The sequence below is a fragment of the Cricetulus griseus genome, unplaced genomic scaffold, assembly GCF_003668045.3.
Source record: "Cricetulus griseus strain 17A/GY unplaced genomic scaffold, alternate assembly CriGri-PICRH-1.0 unplaced_scaffold_9, whole genome shotgun sequence".
In the NCBI taxonomy this organism is placed as follows: Eukaryota; Metazoa; Chordata; class Mammalia; order Rodentia; family Cricetidae; genus Cricetulus; species Cricetulus griseus.
The window spans coordinates 480,035-506,697 of record NW_023277432.1 but is presented as its reverse complement, the minus strand read 5'-3'; positions in this window follow the sequence as shown (position 1 = coordinate 506,697).

Here is a 26,663-nt window from a genome sequence, read left to right as displayed (position 1 = left end):
ACTTTAGCCCTATTTTAATTGCTCTTGTCACTCAAGCCTTACTGTCCAATCAGGCCCTCCAGGAGACGTGCCAGTCAGAAGAGGTTCGGGACTCTCATGCTCACCAGGCTTGTCTTTGAAGAGGAGACAGCGGTTTTCTTTACTGTGGTGCAGCTGCCGCAACAGGGAGCTGAGCTGAGAGCTTCAGTGATCTGGAAAACCACAAAATGGTGAGCTAGGGGATGCTGTCTGCAGATGGGAGGATCAGATGCTGAGGTGTGGCAGACAGTGTGGTGAGTCCTCCTTGTATCTGCGGGGAGAGTGAGGCCAGATACCCTGTCTTGGGAAATCCCATTTGGCACATGTAAATTTTCTGACCTAGTGGGAGGTCTCTCACTAATTTTGCTCTGCAGGCTTAATTTGATCAGAGTATTATGAGCAGGGAGATGGATATAGGAGCAGGTTTCTAGTCGACTTAAAGATTCTTTTTTTTTTCTCTTTTTGGATTTTTGGAGGTTTCTATGTGTAGCTTTGGAGCCCATCCTGGCACTCACTCCATTGACCAGCCTGGCCTTGAACTCACAGAGATCCTCCTGTCTCTGCCTCCCAAGTGCTGGGATTAATGGTGTTTGCCACCAACGCCCAGCAAAACTACAAAATTCTTGTAGAATATATTGAAAGCAGCTTGCCTATCTCAGAGATGCCTAGTTTTTCCAGTATTTTCTTGACATTCAACACTCTGCATTTAACATTTATGTGCAATATCCATTCTTTGTTAATTTTGTGCAGATTGTCCAGAGGCAACTCCTGTATTAGGTAGCAGTCTTCTATTACTCCATAATTTAGGAGAGTAGAATTGTTGATATAAACGATTTACCAATGCTTAGGAAATAGAATGTTTCCCAAAATAGAATTGAGCTGTGGGAGGACTGCCTCTGAAACACCCAAAGATAAGTACATTCTAACCAGCCTTGTTGGATGCTAGGATACAAATTCGTTCATCAGCATTGTCCGGACATTTGGCTGCAAACAATTGTAAAGTATCTACCCCTGATTTACCACAAGCCATCAGGCCCATCACCATATCAAAGAACAGGCATCTCACAAGCTGGACAAAGAGGCATTACAGGGTCACAAAAAAACTTAAATCCTGGTGTCAGAAAATTATAGGTTTTTTTTCTTGAGAATAAACACAGTTTTGTCAGGTGGGTAATATGTAACCAGTTAAGAATTATTTGTAAATAAAACACAGTGTGTTAAGTACTCACCTCATCAAGCAAGGCTTTCATTTAAGCCCTCAGCCTGGGAAGACTCAGTAACAGCTTGGTGTTTGGGCTTGAGAGCTTTCATTGGGGTCTGATGTTTTGACAATAATCAGAGCTCCTTTCTAAAATCTGCAATATGTTTTAGAGAGCTGTTAATGGTCTGTGGCCAGGAACATTTGGAAGTGTCTCTTCAAATCCTGAGAACCAAACTCTTCATAGCATATGGAGCTATTGTTTTCTGTCCTAAGGTCACTGTGTCCTATGTCAGTAATGTTCTTGAGATACTTTTTTTCTGCTGCGTGGAATTGTTTGACTAGTATCTACCTGAATTTCTCCAATTATATAATATTTTCATGAATTTATATGATTCTACCATATGCTTCCAACCTCCCACTCAATTTATGTGGTGTACAGGATGCTATTCTTGTCAAGAAGCTTAATTAGTCTGGGGCATATCATCTGCAATACCTCACAAACCTAGCATTTATCTTTGTTATGTGCTACTTGTTCTATCTTTCATATCCCCATGACCTTCACCTCAGGACACTGTCCCTGAAGAATAACCCGTCGTTTCAGGTCAATGCTATACTTAAGAATTTACTTAAGGGATATCCTGGCTGTGTGATTGTATTTTACTTAACTACTAGTATGCACTTCTAAGGTCTGGAATCTTTCTTATTTATGGTGTTCATCTTTAAAAGAAAGGTATGAGAAACTTTTCATCTGCTCTAATACTAGTCTCTAGTCTGTGGAATGCACGGTCATAAAACCTATTTCACATTTTCAAAATAACTTTTGACATTTGAAATGCATCATGTTGACCTTGCATTTTTGGCCTCCAAGCACTATCAATAATACTCCATTGTTTTCTATTCTGTGGCCTGCTTTTCTTTAACTCAGTTACACAGAAACAACAGTTACTGTGTGGATGTTTCCTGGGTTTCCTCTCAGGGTTTTCCAGCTCTGAGGCAATGGTTTGCTTGCACAGGACATTAAGTATGTAATGGAATGTGCAAATAAAGAACCTTGTGCTTTGGGTGAGGAACAGGTTTACTATATGAGAGAGGAGGAGTTGCTACTAAAATACAAACTTTTTAGACTAGGGCTCTGTATACTCTGCTCTAAGAGCAGAGCTGGAAGGACTGTGCTGTCTAAGTCATTTCATCCCTGATCACCCAGTAAGGAAGCTGGTAATATGAGTCCTACAAGGTTGGCCTTAGCCAACGTGGGTTTTCTTGGGGGGCAAATGTTAGAAGTCAGGAGTACTAGTGTCAAGTAATTTGTGGGTTCTTGCCCTGTATTCTACTGCCTTTACTGAAATGAGTTGTAAGAAAGACCAAGAACTATACCATAGTGAATGTATGGTGATCGTAGCAGGTCTGGAGAGGTATCATTTCATTTATTTGCTTAGTTATTTATTGGGAGCTTGTTTTCCTGAAAGGGTTTCACTGTTTAACAATCATGTCCTACTGGGACTCACCCTCTAGAGCAATCTGGTCTTGAACTCACAGAGATCTTACTGCATCGGCCTCCCTGGTGCAGTTATTAAAGGCATGTGACACCACGCCACCACCCAGTAAGCTTTCAATTCTGTTGACAGTTGAACAAAACATGACCTAGTATGTAGTTCTTTTGGTATATATGTTGAGCTGGGCAAGGCCTTTGTCCTTCATGCCTCCCAGTATGGATTTACTGGGTAAAAGGAAACTCTGCATCCCTAGCATGGAGAGGTAAAATTCTTGCAGTTTCACTGTCCAGTGTTCACATGTGGGCAGTGCTTTTTCTAGCAGTGGGAAGACAGTTAAGAAAACTGATTATCTGCTTTCTGGAAGTTCTGGATAGTGTATTCCTTTTCATGATTGTATTGAAAATATTGCAAATAGTTTAGGGACTTTTAGAAAATTGGTGATGTGGATCGTCTTTCATGTGTACATGATTAGAATGCTTGTAACTTGGTGCCACTAACCACAATGATGTCATTCAGTGAAGTTTAGTTCCAGGGGAGAAAAGGAGTTTCTGATGTGCAGAGATTCCTCAAGTGTGCATGGTGCTGTGCAGGTAGATTGGGTAGAATCCGTGTTATATTCCATAGGCCATGGAAATTGGGAGCATTTCTTCCATTTTTAATTTAAATTTGAAACTAGCTTGTTTTACATGCCAATCACAGTTTCCTGCCCTGTCTTCCCCTGCCCCTCACTGACCTCCTATTTCATTGCCTTTCTGCTCCCCATGGAATGTGAGGCCTCCATGAGTGATTTCCAAAATCTGCCATATCATTTTGAGCATGGCCTAGAACCAGCCCAGTTTCTCTAAGATGAGAGAGTGTTGCTTTATGTGGAATGGACTCCCAAAGTCCATTTGTATTCTATGGATAAATTCTAATCCACCACAACAGGCCCCATAGATTGCCCAGGCCTCCTAAGTTATCCCCATGTTCAGGGGTCCTGGATCAGTCCGATGCTTATTTCCCAGCTATCTGTCTCTGGTCCATGAACTCCCCCGTGTTCAGGTCAACTGTTTCTGTGGATTTTTCCAGTCTTGTATAGACCCCTTTGGTCATCACTCCCCTGTATCTGAAACTAGATTCCAGGAGTGTGGCTCAGTGTTTAGCTCTAGGTGTCTGCTTCTGTTTCCATCAGCTACCGGATGAAGGCTTTAGGATGGCAAATAATGTAGTCATCAATCACATTATCAGAGAAGGGCATTTAAAGTAAAATCTTGACTGTTGCTTACATTGTTAGTTGGTGTCATTCTTTTAGATCACTGGACATTTCCCTAGTGCCAGGTTTCTTTTTAAGCCTATAATTGCTGTATCTATTATGGTTTCTCTTTCCTTGCTCTCCTCTATTCTTCCCCCTGACTCCTTTATACTTCCTCAATTCCTCCTCTACCCTCCTCTTCTCCCCTTCTCATTCTCCTAACTCCCTCTCTCCTCCCCCCATGCTCCCAATTAGCTCAGGAGTCCTTGTCCCTTTCCCATTTTCTGGGGGACCATGTATATCTCTCTTAGAATTCTCCCTATTTTTGCGATTCTCTGCCAGTGTGGATTGTAAGCTGGTAATTCTTTGTTCCATGTCTAAAATCCATACACAAGTGAGTACATACCTTGTTTTTTATTTTAAACTGGGTACCTTACTCAGAATACTTTCCTCTACTTCCATCCATTTCCCTGTTAATTTTAAGATGCCATTGTTTTTTTCTGCTGAGTAGTTCTCCATTGGGTAAATGTATCATATTTTGTCTATCCATTATTCAGTTTAGGCTCATCTAGGTTGCTTCCACTCTCTGACTATTACAAATAATGCTGCTCTGAACATAGTTGAACAGATCTCCTTTTTGTATGAATGTGCTTCTTTTGGCTATATGCCTACATGTGGAAATGCTTGATGTTGTGGGACTCGGATTTCCATTTTCCTGAGGAACCACTGTATTTATTTCCAAAGTGGCTGTATGACTTTGAACTGCCACTAGCAGTGTAGGAGTGTTCACCTTTTTCCATGTCAGCATCCAGTTATGCCAACACAAATTGATTAACATGCTTTATTTTTTCAATTGTTTAACTTTAGCTTCATTGTCCCAAATCTTGTGTTCATAGGTATGTGTGTCAATATCATGGATTTCAATTCAATTCCATTGGTCTAGCTGTCTTTTAAATTATTGTTCTTTTTCTTTCTTTTTTATTTGGTTTTTCTTTTTCTTTTTTTTTTTTTTGGTTTTTCAAGACAGGGTTTCTCTGTTGCTTTGTAGCCTGTCCTGGAACTAGCTCTTCTAGAACCGACTGGTCTCAAACTAACAGAGATTCACCTGCCCCTGCCTCCTGAGTGCTGGGATCAAACATGTGCATCACCACAACCCAGCAAAACTTCATATATTTTCATTAAGGTTTTCCAGGATAGGGTTTCTATGTGTAGCTTTGGAGCATATCCTGGCACCCACTCTGTAGTCAAGGCAGGCCTCAAATTCCCAGAGACCTGTCTGCCTCTGCCTCCTGAATTCTGGGATTAAAGGAGTGGGCCACCAATGGCTGGCTATAGATTATTTTTTTGTTCTTTTTTTGATTGATCATAAGTGGCACTGTATTTACTTGAATCAAAGGGAATTACAAAGAGCTGCTTGTCCATAGCAAGAGATCACCTCCATTGTGGAGAGAATGGTAGAGCTTGGTGCTTATGGTTTTGGAAGAAATATCAATAGCTTGAGGGTAAGAAACAAAAGTTCAAGGGACATGTTGAGGTAATTTTATGAAAGTTGAAAAGTCCATGTTTCTTTAATTGTTTTTATAAATAGAATTATAGGGAGCAGGGTAAAATTGGTATCATCACCCTTTTCCTATGGTTTTCTTCATCTTTTGATTAAAGTTGACTGTTTCTGCTGCCTTATTTCTTGGCTTTTTCTCACTAACCCTTTCATTCTTTCAAAAATATTTTACACATTTTTGATTGTTGTATCTTTGTGACCTGTATAGACCTCATATTATGTGAATCGGTGTACTGATTTTCTGTAATCTATAATGCTAACCTTATTATATTCATGTCCTTAAAAATGTTGGACCTTCGTTAATTTGGCTTCATAAAATTTCTTATGTTATCACTTCCTGAAGGTTTTTTTTGGGGGAAGTTGCTGTGGAGAGTGTATTATTATTTTCTTCTTTATCTTAGATGTTTGTGTCTTCCCATTTCCTTGCATACTGGTTTTTCCAGTTATTGCTATCTTAGTATTTGTGTCTTTGCTGCTTAAGTGATTTATGTGACTGATACATTGGCTTTGGATTTTAAGACTTTCTCATATATTATTGTCTCTGTCTCTTAATTACCCTCAGATTTCAACATGACAACTTCTAGGGTCAACTGAATAAACATCAGTTGAGTGTGTTCTTAGATCACAATGTCTGATTTCTTTCTGAAAAAGATTATGTTGACTCATGGTTGATGTGGGAATCATGCCACTGATTTGCCAATGTCTCTGAGCAAGTGGGCCTACACTGCATAAGAGACCTACCTGAATACAAGACAATGACAAACCAAAGGAAAAAAAAATAAACAAAAAATAGTTCCACTTTTTTTTCTTTGGTGGTGCCTAACTTGTGTTTCTCTCCTGACATCCCAAAAATATAGACACTGGACTAGGGGTAACAACAAAATAATTTCATCACTGGAGTAGCTTTTACTTAGATAATTTAATCACAGCAGCAGTGAAGGATGTTGGAATATAAAATGTTACTTCAAAAGTTATTTTTTTGCTCTAATGCATATGGCATTGTTGAATTTTGGAAGAAGTTGACAGTATCAAGACTTTAGATGGTAAAAGCTCTAAATGCTCTCCATAGTGCTTAATTGGCTGTTGTTTTAGGACATTAAAGATGGGAATGTCAGAATAATGGCAGATACTGGTGGTAAATGTCAGAATTTTAGGAGGTAAAAGTCTCTGCAGGGCACCATGCAGTTGGCCTGATCTACGTGCCTTGAGCAACATGTGCCATAGGATATTCAGACTAAAGCCCATGGCTCCTGTGACACAATGTACCTTCCACTTCCTGATGAACTGATGCACTCAATCAGGCAGGGATGCATTAAGGCTAATCTGTATTTCTCTATATGATTTCTTAGTAATGAATGAAGTATGTAAGCTTAAGAAAAATGGTTCTTAGACATTACTCTTGTTTACCCTGTATGACTTGCAATTTTCATATTATCCTGGAAACTACAGCTGTATTGATCCTGGAAATTTCAACTAACTTATGTTTCTCATGAAGATATATAACATCTGTTTCCTCTCAATAAAACAGTCATATCCTTGTCTTGCTGTGGCCCTCTAGGCCGAGCCTGGCTTCATTCATTTCTGACTGTATTGGGTGATCTTGTCCTGGTAAGTAGGTACAGGCTTTTAGAAGATTTCATTAATAATTTAGCTAGAGTTCATCTGTGTGATATTTTGGACCCAAATCTCTCTTAATCTCTACAGGTCACAAGAAAATGAATAAGGCTGAGTTTAAGTGTAATGGGCTGATGTCTTTGACAAAATATTGTTTCTATTGATGATTATTACTGTTGCCTCCTTCAGGTCTACAATGAAAAGGACACAAGGAGGAAGCCATAAAAGTATCTGTTTTGTTAAGAAAAAGAGCATTAGTAGTTTCTTATGGCAATCCATTTATGGGGAAGAGACAATAATTTTCAAGGTTTTTAACAATATTAAAGAAAGGGACCTGGACCTGCTCTTCATTTAAAGCCTGGAAAGGTAGCCCAAGTTTATGACTCTATCCAGCAATGTCTTTACATAATTGAAGGAGTAGGCAAAGTAGTTCCTTGTCTCAGGAGAAACATTATTCAAAAACTGGCAAATTTGGGTCCTTAGGTGTGCCTAAGAAACAATTTCACAGTCCAATAAATTCTGGTGTGAAAACAAACTTAAAATTTAGTCTTTCTTAGTAGGATCGCTTCATTGTTTACTCACACAAAAGGATATATCATTCTTCCATGTGAATGTTAATGCATAGTACCTGTGCTAGTCTGAATGTAATTGCCCCCAGAAACTCATTGGGAATGGCACTCTTATGAGGTTGGTTAGCTCTTGTAGGTATGTAATTGTTGAAGCAAGAATGTCACTGGGGGGGTGTATACTGATATCTCATATATGTTCAAGCCATGAACAGTGTCCGAGACCACTTCCCATTGCCAGTGTTCAAGATGTGTGATGCCCAGGTCCTTCTACACTGCCATGTCTGCCTGCATTCTACCATGTGGCAACATGATGATACTTGATAAAACCACTGATAATGTAGGCAACCCAATTAAATGTTTTCCTTTAAAAATTAGCCATAGCCAGTGTGTAGTGGTTCATGCCTTTAATTTCAGGAATCAGGATGCAGATACAGGTGGATCTCTGTGAGTTTGATTCCATCCTGCTCTACAAGAGCTAGTTCTAGGACAGCCTCCAAAGCCACAGGGAAATCCTGCTTGAAAAAGTAAAATAAAATATTAGCAATGTACATGGTGTTTCTTCACAGCTATACAAACAAAAACTTGGTCAATACATGATTCATTACCCTTTATAGAGGAAAGTTGAGAAACACTGACAAATTTCCAGTAAGATCATAATATACGTAGGCTTGTAAACTTGCTCATCGTGTGTTATTAATAGAAAACCTAGTATTCAATTATAGCCATTCTTTCTTTCTTTTTGTTTGTGGGATTCCTAACAGTGGCAGCAGGAGTTGTCTTTTTTGCTTTTCTTTTTTTATTTGAATTAGAATCAAGATTGTTTTACATGTCAATCTCATTTCCCTCTCCATCCCCTCTGCCCCTACAACTCCCCCTACTAAAAACCTATCATAAACACTTTCTGCTCCCCTTGGAGGGTGAGGCATTCCATAGGATTCATTAGAGCCTATTGTGTCCTATGAGATAGGTCCTAGGCCCACCCCCATGTGTCTTGCCTCAGGGAGTATCCCTCTATGTGGAATGGGCTCCCAAAATCTAGACCGATGGTAGGGATAAGTTCTGAACTACTGGAAGTCAAGTAGATTTCTGAGGTTTCCTCACTGAAACCCATGTTCCTGGGTTCTGGATCAGTTCCATGCTGATATCCTAGCTCTCCTTCTGGGGAGCAAGAGTTCCCTGAAGTCCAGGTGTTCTGTTTCTGTGGGTTTCACCAGCTTGGTCTGGACCCCTTTGCTCATCACTCATCCTTCTCTGCAACTAGATTCCAGTTGAGTTCACTGAGTAGTTGTTGGTATCTGTGAGGGCTATCGGATGGCATATAAGTCAGTCATCAATATCATTATAAGGGCAGGACTTTTAAGGCAGCCTCTCCTCTCTTGCTTAGATTGTTAACTGGTGCTATCTTTGTAGATCTCCAGACATTTCCAGAGTGCCTGATTTCTATTTCATATAACATTATATAACAGCTATTTAACTCATTAGTCCCCCCCAACACCCTCAGATCCAGGAGCCCAGCCGCTTGGCAGCACTGGACTCCCTCCATCGCTCCTGGCTCGCTCAGATCCCCACCTGCCACCTCCATGGCTGCACCCGATCCATGCATTCATCTGTTTATTAATTTATTCACTCATTTGTTTGTTCGTTCATTCATTCATGGCCTGGGGGCAGGAAGGAGCTAGCGCATGTGGGGGAGCTAATTAATGAACCCTCAGCTACCACCAAGCTCACTCCACCCTGCTTGCCAGCTAGCCTGCTCGCCTTTCCTAAACTGCAACACTGACTGCTTCCTCCTGGCTGCTGCTTGCATTCAGTTCACATGATCCCTCAGCTGACTCAGTCATTGATTCACTGATTCCCTGGTTCATTCACTTACAAAGCCAGCCTGCAGAGCCAGTGGTTCCTAGATAAATTTCCCCAGCTCCCTGCAGAGAGCTCTATCAGGTCTACATTTCCCACAGTGCCCTGTGCTCCTGACCTACCTCTCTTCTGCCCACTAGCCTCTTGGCTTCCATCCCCCATCCCGGGATGTTAGAAGCCATAGGACACTGTTAGGATTTTTTCTTGTGATTTTGGAGTGGGGAAGACAGGTGAGAGTGGGTAGGGGAGGAAAGTGGAATGAGGAAAGGGAGGCTGTGGAGTTCTCTGCTCCATCCCCATGCTGTGTCTCCGACATGTGCTTTTTCTAATTCATTTTGATTTGGTCTGATTTGGATTGCTGCATTTTCAGAGAGGCTCTTTGGTATGTAGAAACTTTTCAGTTATATCCTGGAGAAACAGAGGCGGTTCCTATGGAGACTAGGAAGATATCAGGGTCTGCAATCTGAGCTTGGGGCGAGTGCTATTGAAGTGCATATTGTTGCAGATCTACAAAAATGATTTTCTTCTTGTGTGGGAGGCATGGCCAGCAACCACAATACTGTGACTTAAGCACACTCTAACCCTATGGGAAGTGCTCCTGTCACTCAAGCCTCACTCTCCAAACAGGCCCTCCAGGAGACGTGCCATACAGAAGAGGTGCTGGGCTCTTCCATTCACCAGGCTTCAGGCTTGACTTTAAAAGGAGGCAGTGGATTTGTTTGCTGTGGTGTGGTTGCTGGTGCAGGGAGCTGAGCTGAGAGATTCATTGATCTGGGAAACCTCAAAATGGTAAGCTAGGAGGTGCTGTCTGCAAATTGGGAGTAACAAATGGTGAGGTGTGGCAGAGAGTGTGGTGAGTTCTCCCTCTGTCTATGGAGAGTGGGCAGACACATTCCCAGCCTTGGGAAATGCCATCATTCCATGCAAATTCTTTGACCTCACGGGAAGTCTCTCACTAAATTTGCTCTATAGGCTTAATTTGATCAGAGAATTGGGAGCAGGGAAAACTGAAGGTCTGGTTTCTAGATGTTCCTTAATTTTGCCTTCCATTTTCATGTTTGTATTATAAATATTGCAAATAGTTTAGGAACTTGTAGAAAAATGGTGATATGGATTGTCTTTCATGAATACATGATTAGAATATTGTAACTCGGTGGTGCAACTAACCACAATGATGCAATTCAGTGAAGATTAGTTCCAAGGGAGAAAAGTATGTTCTGATGCGGAGAGAATTCTCAAGTGTGCATGGTGCTGTGCAGGTAGGTTGGTCAGATTCCATGAGATGTGCCATAATCCATGAAATCTGATTAAAAATGTAATACTAGTCTCTAGTCTCTGGAGCACATGGCCATAAGGCCTGTGTCAACTTCTTTTCAAAATAATTTTCGAGATGATAAATGCATCATACTCACAATGTTGTTTCTACCTCCAAGCCCAGTCAATACTCCATTGTTTTCTAATCTGTGGTCTGTTTTTCTTTAATTCAGTTTCACAGTAACCCCAGTTAATCTGTGAATATTAGCTGGAAGGACTGTTCTGTCTGAGTCATTTGGTGGCCCTAGGCAATGTGGGTTATTTTGGGGGGTGGTGTTAGCAGTCAGGAATACTATGTCAGGTAATTTTGGGTTTCTAGCCATGTTTTTTTTTCTGCCTTTGCTGAAATGAGTTGTAAGAAAGATCACAAGCTATATCATAGTGAGTATATGGTAATCAGAGCAGGTCTGTTGATATATTATTTCATTTAGTAAGTTAGTTACTGATTGCTTCCTTTTTGTGTCAGGGTTTTCCCATGTAACACTCATTCACCTTGTAAACCAGCTTGGTGTGAACTCACAGAGATCTTACTGCCTCTGCTTCCAAAGTGTTGATATTAAAGACATGTGCCAATACTACCCAGTGGGCTTTTAATTCTGTTGAGACCTGAATGGAACATAAAACAGAATATAGTTCTGTTGATATATGTGGTGACCTGGGAATTGGCCTTTTCACTCTTTGCCCCTTAGTATGAATTTACTGGGTAATGGGAGACTTTGTAGCCCTTGATTTGGAGGATATATTGCTTGCTGTATCAATGCAAAGTGTTCACCTATGGGCACTGCTTTTTTTTCAGCAGGAAGACAGATTAGAAAATTGAATGTCTTGTTTCTAGAAGTTCTGAATATTGCATTCCATTTTCAGTTTTGTATTATAAATATTGCAAAGTGTTTAGGAACTTTTAGAAAATTCTTGATGTGAATTGTCTTTCATGAATTCATAATAAAATGTTTGTAACTTGGTGGTGCCAACAACCAAAATGATGTGATTCAGTGAAGTTTAGTTCCAGGGGAGAAAAGGAGTTTCTGATGTGTGGAGATTTCTCAAGTATGCTTGGTGCTGTGCAGATTGATTGTCAGATTCCATGTAATGTGCCATAATCAATGAAATCAGATTTAAAATCATTTTCGTTCTTTCTCTTTTTTTAGCTCAGGAAGCATTTCTTTATTTTTTAATGTAAACTAGAAACAAGCTTGTTTTACATGCCAATCACAGTTCTTTATCCATCCCCTCCTCCCCTACCCCTAACTGTCCCCCTGTTTAATCCCCTTTCTGTTCCTTACTTAAGGAGAGGCTTCCATGAGTCATTTTCAAAGTCTTTCATATCACATGGAGTATGGCCCAGTCACTCCCCTGTGTCTCTAATCTAAGAGAGTGCTGCTTTATGTAGAATGGGCTCCCAAAGTCTAATTGCATAATAGGGATAAATTCTAATTTACTCCCACAGGCCCCATAGATTGCCCATGCTTCCTACTGACACCCAGGTTCCGGGGTCCTGGATAAGTCATATGCTGGTTTCCCAGCTGTCAGTCTGGGGTCCATGAGCTCCCCCTTGTTCAGGTCATGTCTTTCTGTGAGTTTCTCCAGCCTGGTCTTGACCTAATTGCTCATCACTCCTCCCTATCTGAAAGTAGATTCCAGCAGTTTGGCTTATTATTTAGCATTAAGTGTCTGCTTCTGCTTCCATCAGCTACTGGATGAAGGCTCTAGGATGTCATATAAAGTAGTCAAGGATCTCATAATCAAAGAAGGGCATTTAAGATGACTTCTTGACTATTGCTTAGATTGTTAGTTGGTGTCATATTGTAGATCTCTGGACATTTCCCTACTGCCAGGTTTCTCTTTAAACCTATGATGGCTCCATCCGTTATTTTTTCTCTTTTCTTGTTTTCCTCTATTCTTCCCCTAACTCAACCTTTCTGCTCCTTCAAGTTCTCCTCTCCCCTCCCCTTCTCCCTTCTCCCCTGACACATGCTCCCTTCCCTTCTCTGGGTGTTCATCTATGTCTCTCTTAAGATACTCCTTGTTTCCTAGCTTCCCTTGCAGTGTGGATTGTAGGCTGGAAATCCTTTGTTCCCTGCCAAAACCCATATATAAGTGAGTACATACCATGTTTGCTTTTTGTGAATGGGTTACCTTACTCAGGAAGGATTCTACTACTTCTATCCATTTGCCTGTACATTATATTATTCCATTGTTTTCTTTTCCACTGAGTAGTACTCCATGGAATATAGGAAATGTACCATATTTTCTCTATCGATTATTCAGTTTAGGGTCATCTATGTTACTTCAGGTTCTAGCCATTGCAAGTAATGCTGCTATGAACACTGTTGGAAAGATATCTTTCTTGTTTGAATGTTCAATTCCAACAAGTGGAATTGCTGGATCTTTTGGTAGACTGATTTTCACATTACTGAGGAACCACCATGCTGATTTCCAAAGTGGGTGTTTGCACTTCCACCAGAAGTGTAGGAGTGTTGCTGTTTCTGGACATCCTCTGGAGCATAAACTGTCACTAGTGTTTTTGATGTTAGCCATTCTGACAGGAGTAATATACTACCTCAGAGTTGTTTTCATTTGCAATCATCTGATATCTAAGTATATTGAGAAATTTCTCAAGTGTCTTTTAGCCATTTCAGATTTCTCTTTTTAATTCTGTACCCCACTTTTTAATTGGAGTTTTTGGTATTTTAGTGATGAGCTTCTTGATTTCTTTGTATATTTTGCAAATCAGCCCTCTGTGAAATGTGGGGTTGAGGAATAGTTTTCCCTTTCTGTGGGCTGAAATTTTGTCTTGTTGTCTATGTCCTTTGACTTACAGATGATTCTCAGTTTCATGAGGTCCCATTTATTAACTGTGCAGCTCTGTGTTTGTGCTACTGCTCTGCAGGAAGTGGTCTACTTATAAATTCTTTGAAGTACCTCCTAATTACTCTTCTCATAGTTTCATTGTGGGTAGATTTATGTTGAGTTCTTTGATCCATTTGGACTTAGGTTTTGTGCATGTCATAGATATGGATTGTATGCAGTCTTTTACATGCCAGCAAACAGTTATGCCAGCACTAATTGCTGAAGATGCCTTCCTTTTTACATTGTATAATTTTTGCTTCATTTTCCAACATCAGGTATTCATCAGAATGTGGTACAAATCATGGTTTTCAGTTTGATTCCATTGGATTACCTGTGTTTTAAATTATTTTTCTACGTTGTTTTGTGATTGAGCATCACTGGGGTTGTATTTACATGAAACAACAGGAATTATAAGGAGCTTCTGATCCATATAAAGAGATCACCTTCATTTCTGGAGAAAGCTCTAGAGCATAGTTTTTCAGTTTTTGGAAGAAATATCAGTAGCACTAGTGTCAAAACAACATATCAAGCGTCATTTTTAGTTAATTTTGTGAAAGTTGTGAAGTCGGTGTTTATTTAACTTCTTGGTCAAGATTACCGTTCTCTTTTCCTGTGTTTTCTTTGCTCTGTTGAATAAAAGTTGACAGTATTTTTCCTGCCTTATGTATTGGCATTTTCTCACCATCCTTTTCATTCTTTCTACATTATTTTATACAGTTTTTGATTGTTGTACCTTGTGATAAGTTTGTATTTTATATTATGTAAATATGTGTACTGGTTTTCTGTAATTTATAATGGTAACCTAATTATATACATTTACTTAAAAATGATGAACCTTCACCAATGTGTCTTCATAAAATTTTTTATTTAGCAGTTCCTGAAGGTTTTGTTTTTGGGTGAAATTGCTGTGGGGAGAAGGTTTAGTTTTTTTCAACTTTATCTTAGATTATCGCCTGCCTTATTTCTTAGCTTTTTCTTGCCAACCCCTTATTTCTTTCAAAAATATTTTGCATATTTTTTGTTGTTGTCTCTTTGTGACAAGTATAGACCTCATATCATATGAATCTGTACAATGATTTTGTGTACTGTATGCCGGTAACCTCGTTTTATTCATTTTCTTAAAATTGTTGGACCTTCTCCAATTTGTCTTCATAAAATATGTTACCAGTTCCTGAAGTTTTGTTTTTTGGGGAAGTTGCTGTGGAGAGACAGTTTTAGTTTTTTTTTTTTTTCTTTATCTTTATGCATGCCTCTTCCCATTTCCTGGCATACTGGTATATCTGTGTTTTCCAGTTGTTGCTATCTTTATGTTTGTGTGTTTGACACTTCCGTGATTTATGTGATCAATACATTGGCTTTGGATTTTAAAAACTTCTCGTATATTACAGTCTCTGTCTCCTAATTAGCCTCAGGCATCAACATGATCAATTCTAGCATCATCTGAGCAAACATCGACTGAGTGTGTTCTTAGATTAGAATATCTGGTTTGTGCCTGAAATAGATTGTGTTGGCTCATGGTTGATGTGGGAAGAAAACTTCCATTGAGTTGGCAATGTCTCTGGGCAAGTGGGCCTGGGATGGTTAAGAAACCTATCTGAATACAATATAATGACAAAGCAAAAGAGAAATTAAAGAAACAATGTCTCCACATATTTAGCTTCAGAGCCTAATCTGAGTTTCTCTCCTAATATCCCAAAAAGATAGGCCTAAGGTTAACAACACAATCAGTACATTACCCGAGTAGCTTTTACTTCCATTCCTCATTTCTCAGAATTCTTTAAGGGATTAATTCATTTAATCTTTCAGGACTTCTGTCATCTTTATAAATAAGGTCTTAATTGTGCTTCAAATGTTTTGGAATTTTCACAACTTGCATACAATAGCCGGAATCTGGTAGAGACTTCTTGCTCTGGTGGCTGTTGGTTGTGTTTTACTTTGATGTGATTGCAGATCTAGGTGTTAATTCTCTGTTTTTCTATGTTGGGAGGGTGTTTTTTCCTTGGCTTCTATTTGTTCTCTTATTTTCTGATAGGAGGGCCTATGGTTGAACAAGCCTTCTCAGCCCTATTTAGGGGCTAGACATCTTGCTATAGGTGTGGTCTTTGTTCCAACAGGGAGCAAGTACAGGATAATGGTTGGAGCCACCACCACCTGATACTCCTACTCTTTTAGACAGGATCAATCTAGTGTAGCCAAAGGTTGTCTATAAATCATGGAGATCTACTTGCCTCTGCCTCCCAAGTGCTGAGTTTAATGGTGTGCTCCACCATGACCTGGCATCTATGGCTACATATTGCCTTGCTTCACACTCTGGTCTTCAGTCAAGGTTTTTTTTTATTTAATTTAGACAGAGTTTTTCTTTGTGTCTTTGGAGCCTGATCTGGAACTTGCTTTCAGTCACAGAGATCTACCTTCTTCTGTCTCTCAAGCGCTGGGATTAAAGGCATGTGCTACCACCAAATGACAAGTTTCATTTGTTAATGCACAAACACAGTGCAACCACACTTGTAGAAATCATATAAAGGCTCCACAAATTGACGCCATAAATATACTACTGAAGTGATGGTGAGCATCCTTCATTAATACATGATAAGAGTGCTTTTAAATTTCTGAAAACACCAGCTACAATGGCGTGATTCAGGAAAGTTGAGTTCAAGGGGAAAAAGGAATTTCTGATCTGTAGAAGTTTCTGTGGTGTGCATGGTGTTGGGTGGGTGGATTGGGCAGAATCCACATCTTGGGTCTTCATATATGTGGTAGGAAGCAGATGTTCAATTATACTTCTACATCATTTTCTGTGTGGGCATCAGAAGGCCTGGGTTTGCCTCAAACCACAATGGGACATGAGAGTTTGTGGAATGGTTGCAAGAGATTACCCCCATTTGTGGGGAGAGCTCTAGACCATGAGGCATCACTGTTTGGAAGAAATATCGATAGCTGAAGGTTCAGAAAGAATATTATAAGTGTCCCTTTTAGTTAACTTTGTGGGAGTTCTGAAGTCTGTTTATTTAATTTCAAAACAAAAAGAAACATAGGTAACTTTTGCATGTCATCTTTACAATAAACATCCATTAATTGTTAGTTTTGTATAGGTTGCAAAAGGCATCTCAAGTGTAGGGTAGCACTTTATTACTAAGCTGTGATATAGAAGAGTAAAATTGGTAATAAAGGGATTTACCTATATTTAAGAGATTGTAAGCCGCACAAAGTAGAATTTAGCTGAGGGAGGGCTACTTTTAAAACATACTAAGATGAGTATATGATAAACATGTCTGTTAGAAATTATGATTCTAGGATAGTTATCCTTTCACCAGCATTTTCTAGATATTTGGCTGCAAATAATTACAAATGAGCCACCCCTGATTTACAACCAGCCATGAGAACCATTTTCATATCAGAGAATAGGACTGTAACAGGCTGCTCAAGGAGTCATTACAGGATTACAGGGTCAAAAGCAACATTAAAGCAGGCTGTGCCATAAAGTACCAGTTTTCTTCAAGAGAAAGGCAGAGTTCTACCAGGTGACAACGATTTGAAATGTAAAGCTCTGTTGTGTTAAGGACTTGTCTAATCAAGCAAGGCTTTAATTTATGCCACAAGGCAGAGAGGGGAACATTCTTGGGATAGCTAACAACAGCCAGGGGCCTAGGTTTTGGGAGCTTTCCTTAAGAACCTGATGTATTGACAATAAAACACAGAGCATTGTCTAATACAATGAATTTGCTTGGGAGAACTGGTAATGTTCTGGAGCAAAGCCTTTGTGGAGAGGTTGCTTCAGATCTGGAGACAGGGGTAAGTGATTTTGAAATTTGTGTCTTTGCAGTTTTTTAAAAGATCCAGGTCTGGAGTAGAAGCCAGGGCCAGGGACCCCTATGCTGTGCCTTTAAGCACACTCTAACCCTTAAGGAAGTGCTCTTATCAATTAAGCTTCACTAGCGAATCAGGGACACCAGGCCAACCTGACAGTCAAAAGTCTTACAGGACATTTCCTGGAGCCATGCTGCAGGCTCAGTTTTACAGCAGAACTGGTGCTAGTGGATTGGTTGCTGTGCTATGAGTTCTACTGTAGTGGCTTGTGAGTCAGGATTATGAGCCCAGAAGCCACAACATGCTGATGCTCTCCCAAGATGGGGAAGACTGAATGGTTAGGTATGGGAGGCCATGTGGCAGCCCATCCTGGAAGCTGGCTGGCAACCTCCTGCCACATTCATTGTTCTGTGAGGACACCTTTATCCTAGAAACTACCCAGAACATGGTGATGGCTAATGGATAGTTCAATCTATAGGCTGCATCTGTGGAAGGCATTTCAATTAGGGAGCTTTGTGTAGAAACATCTTTGTATTCATCACCAATATCCTTTTGTCACATATGGAAGGAAACTTGCTAAACTTGGAGAGGCCTAGGTTCCCCAGTGTCTTCTAGAAGTCTTGCACTACACATTTAACATTTAGGTATAAGATCCATTTGGAGTGAATTTCGTGAATGTTGTAAATGACATTGTTTTTTGAGACAGGGATTCTCTGTGGCTTTGGAGACTGTCCTGGAAATACTTCTTGTAGACCAGGCTGGTCTCAAACTCACAGAGGTCCACCTAACTCTGCCTCCCAACAGTTCAAGGGTCACTTATTTATTCTTTCATACCCATGGGATTATAGGGGTCTTGGTAACATTGGTGAAGATCACCCTTTTACTTTCCTAACTTATCTTTGTTTTTTTGATTAAAATTTGACAATATTTTCCTGCCTTATTTCTTGGCTTTTTCTCTTCTACCCCATCATTCTTTGTTTTCTAATTTTTGCTATTTTATGTTGGAGATTTTGATGCTTAAATGCTTTTATATGATTAATATGTTGGCTTTGCATTTCTATAACATTCTCATATATTACTGTCTCTGTCTCCAAATTAGCCTGAGGTATCAACATGACCTATCCTAGGGTCATCTGAGCAAACATCATTTGAGTGTGTTCTTAGATCCAAATGTCTGATTTCTGCCTGACAAACATTGTATTTACTGATGATTGATGTGGGAAGAAGAATTCCACTGAGTTAGCAATGTATCTTACCAAATTGGCCTGGGCTGCTAAAGAGAAATAGCTGCATAAAAGACAGTGAAAAAGCAAAAGCAAAAATCAAAAACAATGGTCTCATATGTTTTTCTTCAGTGCCTAACTTGAGTTTCTCTCCTATGATCCCAAAAAGATTGGCATTGGCCTAATTGTAAGAACAAAATCAGTACATTACCAGAGTAGCTTTTACTTAGATAATTTAATCACAGCAACAGTATTTCATTTATCCTTTCCTAGAAATATTTCATGGATTAATTCATTTCACCTTTCAGGACTTCTATCATGTTCATAAAGTTGTTCTTAATTGTGATTCAACTGTGTTGGAATACTCAATACTACTTGCCGTAGTAGGTTTTCTGGAACCTAGTAATGACTTATTGCTCTGGTGGTTGTTTGTGTTTTAATATTGGTGTCCATTTATCTTGCTTTAAGGTGATTGTGGGTCTAAGTGCTGATTACTCAGTTTTTCTTTGTTGGAAATGTGTTTTTTCCTTGACTTCTATTTGCTCTCTGATCTCCTGATCTAAGGGCCTTTGGTTTAACAGAGCTTCTCACCCCAATTTGAGGCATGGAAATCTTGCTGTAGGTGTGGTCTTTGTTCCAGCAGGGTATAACTGCCAAAGTTTTAAATTGTAAGAAGGCAAGAAAGAACAGTACCTGGTGAGAGTGTTGAGAAAACATGGAGAGAGTGACAGAGTTCTGTGGTCTGGTGGCCCATATGGACTTCTGGCAGATGATGTATCCTTTGTTTGAGCACAGGTTTTTCTCTAAAGTTGGAGGCTACAACATAGAGATAGGGAGGAAATTGGATTGTAAATAGAGTTGGGGTTATTAAATACTGGAGAAGATCCACTGGAGAGGAACCAATGTGTGTTTGTATAGCTGGCATGAACTTTGATCCAGAAGTGTGTCTTTTCCTCAGTTTGCCTACATGTTTTTCTGACTTATGTTGCCTGCAAATAGGCAGAGGATATTAATCCAATTTGTTGGTGGTGACATGCTTTGTGGGTGGCAGCTAATGAGATGTTGGAGGACTCTGGGAATAAAGGTACTGTGGAAGTTTCATGAGTTGTTGTCCCACATTACCTGTTAATCTGGCTGGTGTGACATGCACATGAGTAATGGATGTCTACCTCAGTTGGGGACTGGTATACAGTCATATTCCTTGTATTTTGGATGGGAAAATAACCTATGCTGTTGGATCCTGGAAATCCTTAACTACTTATTTGATTATACAATATGTGTCAGTCAAGGCATTGTCTTGAGTATCAAAAGAAGATTTGGAAATTTGTCCTTTTGGGGATGTTATATGTTATGAGAACTAATGAACTTGTAATAAATACACAGCTTTCCCTACCTCCACTCCTTCCAGCCCTGTCCCTAATATTCAATCCCCCAAATCCATTGATACTCTGTTTTCCTTCAGAAAAGAGAAGGCCTCCCAGGGATACCAACCAAACACATTATGACAAGGTGCAATAAGACTAGGCACAAACCCTCATACAAAACTCACCAAGGTAACTCAGTAGAAGGAAGTATCCCAAGAGTAGGCAAAAGAATCAGAGACACATATTGGTAGGAATCCCACAAACAAACCAATCTAAACAACCAAATCATTTTTGCAGAGTTCCTGCCACAATGCTGTGTAGGCTGCATGATTTCCGCTTCACTTTCTCTGATCCCCTATGAGCCTTGTTAAGGTCATTTTGTGTGTCATGTTCTCCTGTTTTCTGGCATTAGGCAAATGTGCTGAGATATACAAGGATGACCCCAAATAAGATTCTAAGCTATAGTGAAAAGGCTATCCTATATGTCCTTTCCAAATATCGAGATTGATTACTACCTTATACGCAATCCTAAAGTCTTCAGCCAGCAGCTGATAGAAGCAGAAGCAGATACCCACAGCTAAGGACTGATATGAATGTCTGGAATCCAGTTTTAGAGAGTGAGGTGTGATGAGCCATGTATTCATGACCAGGATGGGGAAACCCACAAAATCAGTTGACCTTAAAAAGGAGGAGCTCATTGACTTCAGACTGATAGTTCATAACCAGCATATGACAGAACTAGGCCTGCTGAACCTGGGTCTCAGATAGAATTGGTGAGCAAGCAGTCTTTGGGGCATCTAGTCATGGAACTGTATTTATCACTAAGGTAGAAATGGACATTAGTAGGCAATTCCCCATAGAAGGAAACTTTCTCAGCATACATACACTGTGGAAGGCCTAGGTCCTGCCCCAAATGATTTGATGAACATTGATGATGCCACATAGAAGGCCTCCTCTATTCTGTTGAGGAGAAGAAGGATGGTGTTCTATGTGGGGTATGGTCGCATGAAATGGACATTGAACTATGTCTGGTATATAAAATAAGAAGGTTTCTAAAATTTGCAATACATGAAAAGATCATATTCATCAAATTGTAGAACCCTTAAGTTCACCTAGACCCCAAGTGTGAAGGAATAATTTACCTTCTGCAATTTTTCTCGCCTTGGATGATCACCTTATCTAACTATAAGTTGTATACAAAACCTTCCGCATTATATCAGATATGCTCACATCTATATCTCAAATGTTAAAAAACAATGAATATAATGACTAAATATCATATTCTGAAATTGAAAACACATATAAAGAACATAAGCAGGTGACTCTGACCTTATCATTCAAAGGACAATAGAGCTGTGAAATCAATGTGAGATAAATTAGCTGTAAAGAGTGTGTTATTTACATTTATAAGTTATTCAAATCTTGGATATGCATTTCATATTAAATTATTAAGAGTACATTGTAATGAAATATAAGCTGGGTACTAGAGATTATCATCAGAAGAGTTAAATATGTGCAGAGATAGGGGTATGTCTCAAACTCAATGTCTATAACTTAGATACTTGTACATAGGCATAACAACAAATAAATTTTAAATAGTAGTAGGAATAAATTGTTAAATTTATAATTATATATAACTAAAAGTGTGCTCACATTGAAAGTGTTTTGGTTGAACAATGAAAAGTAAAGTTAAGCCTGGCATTGGTGGCACACACCTTTAATCCCAGTACTAGGGAGGCAGAGGCAGGTGAATCTCTGTGAGTTCGAGACCAACCTGGTCTACAAGAGCTAGTTCCAGGACAGCCTCCAAAGCCACAGAAAAACCCTGTCTCGAAAACAAAAACAAAACAAAAAAAAAAAAAGAAAAGTAACGATAAAATGACGGGCAACTTTCCTAGATCAATGGTTAAAAACCTACATGTTGTGGTCATGCTTAACCATAAAGTTATTTTGTGGCTACTTAATTACTGCAATTTCGGCACTGCTATGAATTGTAATGCAAAAATTTTTGGAGATAGAGGTTTGCCAAATGTGTTAAAACCCACAGATTTCAAAACACTCGTGTGATTTGTTACTTTTAATATGTTAAATTTAAAATTTTTGTCTAGCTAATATTAAGAAGTATTTGGAGATGGTTGAGAGGATGATGGTAGTTGCTCTCAAGCCTTCCTACCTGAGTTTGAACCTGTAGGACCTATGTTGGTCGAAGAGCAAATTGACTCTTGAGGGCTGTATTCTGGTCTACACACACACACACACACACACACACCACACACACACACAACAGCACACATGCACGTTTGTGCAAGCCCACAAATAAATAAATAAATAAATAAATAAATAAATGATTAAATGTTAAAATTAAAGGTTTCGAGTTACTTAACCTTTTTATTTACAGCAACTAGATGGGAATTTTTTAATGTGGTATCTAACTTTAAGAAAATCACATAAACATGAAACTTTATTTGAAGGTATCCTATAGCTTTATGAACATTATTTATATACCCTCTATAAACAATGTTATCAATAATAATAAAAATGAGCAGACACATAATATTCACAATACAGGGTTCAATTGCAAAATATGCTGTCTTTGACGAGGGTAATGTAACTATAACTAACTTGCGAATATGTTACCATAGCAGCTAGGAGAAATCTTCAAGACACATTCATTGAGTGATTTCAGGTCATATACAAGAAATCTGAGAGAGCCTGTGAAGTTGATTTTTCAGTGAGTGATGGACATACACATATCACAAAGTATTTTTTGTTTAAAAGTATAGAAGCATCCAATGACTAGCATAGGATGGGTTCCTCCATTAATATTTTCCTGCAGTAGGAGCACAACGTCATGTCTTCAAAGTTCACCAATTAAAGGTCAGAGGTAATACTATAGCGAATATTGTTAAAATCATTATTGTTTGACAAAACAAGAAACTTAGAAATGAGTACTCGGTTGTAATTCAGACTGGAATAGAAAATTTACTCAGAGATATCATCAATTATCTTTATGGATGAAATAGCTAAAACAAAATGAGAAATTCAAAACAACAAAGTGAAAACATGAATACAAAATGTTTTAACAGAAAAATTTGAATTTTTATCAATATACAAAAATTCTTTAAGCAAGAGTAGAAACAATATATAGTGTGTTGTAACAAAAATTTGCTCTGGCCAACAGGGTATCAACGGGAGCCTGAACCTCACAGGGCCTGGAATGATGGGACAAGAGACTAAACAAACGGACAGCAAGATAGGATTTCTGATCAAGCTGCAAAATTTTATTTTTCTCAGAGGCAGGAAGCTTGGCAGGTCTGGGATTCATCAGGGAGTGGTCGTTGCATGGTAACCAAACCATAGAATGTTCTTGTCAGTGAGTCCTTGAAGGTAGGCAGGTAGTAGTAGATTCAATAATCTAACATTTTATCTTATGGTTCCTATATTTGCATGCATATAACAGATGTCTCTGATCCATCAAATAATCAAAGGTCTCCTACCCTCCAACATTTGGAATGTGGGAGTCATGTTCTCCAGATGCTATCTGCTGTCTGTGGATGAAGGCATCTTTAAAGGGACCCAGGGAAAATTTGAGATTATTTTCAAGTTGTCTGAAGACCATCAGTAACTTTAGTCGACATGCATTGCCTGTCAAGTTCAAGAGGTCTCAGTTGTTCTACCCATGTCTATGTAAATCGAAAGCAAATCCTTAGCCTCTTGTTTCCTGTGGAAACAGTAGTAAAATTGATTGTCCAAAGCACTTTTGATTTTTATTTGGCAAATATTTTTGACTTTTTTATAGTTAAGGTATTCATAATGTATAAAGACTCCTTTACTTCAGCAGTCCCTCTTTCAATTCCATTTATATCTGGACTTAATTAACTGTATGCATTTTAGCCTTTTTACTGCCAGTGCAAGCATTCGATGACTAAGCTACAACTGGATCTTCTGCCTGGTCTCCCAGCTGGCTATGCCCACTTCTGAGCTCATGATAACACAGTCTAAAACTCACAGACCACTCAGAGTTCAGTCAATAAGAACTACATACTGCCTCCCTAGAGCTCTACCAATCTACTAATGATTGTGTTATGGCAGTCATTTTAACTGAGGTTACCATTGTTAATTAGTGTACAGGCTTTGCAAAGGCTCACCAGCAGGCAGAAACACTTTAAGGAAATATTTTTATTTTTAGCTTTCTCTGGTGTTACATGGAAATATGGCCCCATTTGGGTGCCATGCATTTACTTAATGCCTTACTCCTTTATCTCTTTAGATTTTTACCTTCTGGGAAGGGCACCTCCCAGTCCCAAATTGATACACAGATGCATGTTATTACTTATAAATGCCTGGCTTTTACTTGGCTTATTTCTATCCATTTTTTCTAAACTTAAATATCACCATATACCTTTTTTCCTCTAGACTTTTACCTTTCTCCATTTATGTATATCTTACTTTCTGTCTCAATCCACTACTTGCTGTGTGACTTGATATCTGGCCCTTACCATCATCCTCTTATTGTATCTTGCTCCTTTATCTTTGCTTCCAGATTTATCCTTCTATATATACTTTGTCCTGCTACCACAGCCTATCCTTTCTCCTGCCTCACTATTGGATAATCTCCTCTTTGTCAGATCATCAGGAGTTGTAGACAGGCTAAGAATCACAGCTTCACAAACCCACAGCAAAAACAAAAGCAACACATTTACTTCACTAACCAAATGTTCCATAGCTTAAAAGTAACATATCTTAATAAAGTTTCCTATGGAAACATACATTTATAATATGGTCAGTATCATGATTTCAGTTGCACATTTGTGTGATATTTTAGAATGCCTTGACCTATAATGATGTGCATATCGACTTTACTTGGGAAGAGTGGACTTTGCTGGATACTTCTCAGAAGAATCTCTACAAAGACGTGATGCTAGATACCTACAAGAAACTCGCTGATATAGGCAAGACTGTATTTTCCTTCATATTTTAAAATAATAGGACAACTGTTTCTTGGTTATTGATGATCTCCTTTAATTTTATTGAGAGGGAATGGAATGTGGAAAATAAACCAGTCATATTTCTAAAGTTCACTGAAGAGAGTAACTTAAATTTTACATATTTTTCAATAATAAATATACATTTTTGTTTCTATATTTTAGAATACAGTAAAGAAGGTCATACTACGGAAGAAGAATGTCCAAGTGCTAAAAGACATGACAGGTAATTTTCATCGATTAGCTGATAGAAATGTGCCTCTGAAGAAATTGAAATAGGTCCTGTAAGTCTGAAACAGAACCAACACTGTAATTAAGAACAGCTTAAATTCATTGAGGATTATTAAATTCTCACAAAACTATATATCTCAGTTTCATGTAGATGAACTGCATTTTCAAGACATTCTTTACAGAAAGAAGTCTAGGAAACAAGGACTTGAGAGAAATTACCACTTGAAACATCATAACATGAGAGTTGTGTTATTGAAATGCAATTCCACTTATTTCATATTTCCTATATTATTAGATGTATAAACATGGTTGAGGTGATAAGCATATCTTCAAACTTTCCATTAAGCAAATACTTCATGGAAAAATCTAATGTTACTCAAGTACTTACTGTTTCTTTTGTAAGTTTAGTTACACCAGCAATTATAATTATTGTCAAGAGTCAAGGGGCATTCATTGCAGGGAAATCTTAATATCTCTAGAACATGTCTATAAGGAACAGAATGTCAAACTGAATTAAAATAAGAAGCATCTTCTTTGTAATGCTTACTTTACTAGGTATAACATGTATTAGTTAGGATACAAGCCATGTCAGCAAAGGGATATGGAGAACATGGTTTATCTCTCTCACACAGAACATTTAAAATTCATGTAGTAGTCCCCATTTGAGCATACTTGTTGAATTTGATTCATTTGTACAAGTAATTTGTTTTGCAGCTTCACTGATAATACAAAAACAAGCTCATTCTGCAGAAAATCCCTATGACTCTATGACTTTTTAAATACCTCTGTTTTTTCTAGTTTTTTAGTAAATGTTGTATGAATCAAAGTGTAGGAAAATTAAAATAAATAATAATGGTGATAAACTTCTGAATTTTTCCAGTTCTCTTTAATATGTGAAAAATCTTCTGTAGAAAAATGTTCTGAAAATGAGAACCATATAATAAAGGGTTATATTTTCACAAGTATCTTCAAAGGTGCAAAAAATACCCTTAAAGAAGTGGAAATCTTGAGTGTAAACACAGTGATAAGATTGTAAGATTAATTGATAACATGTTTCAAGATTCAACATAGCATTGAATATGGTAAAGCATTTTCATATGCTCATTTTCCTTGCAGGCATGTAAGAAGCCAAACTGGAGAGATGTCTTCTGAATATACACATTGTGTTAATGCCTTCACATATAACAGTCATTTTCAAAAGCATAAAAGAACACACACTGGAGGGAAAGCTTATGAATGTAACCAATGTTGCAAAACCTTTTATCATGACAGCCGTCTTCCACTGCATAAAAGATTACATACTGGAGAGAAACCCTATGAATGTAATCAGTGTGGTAAAGCCTTTGCT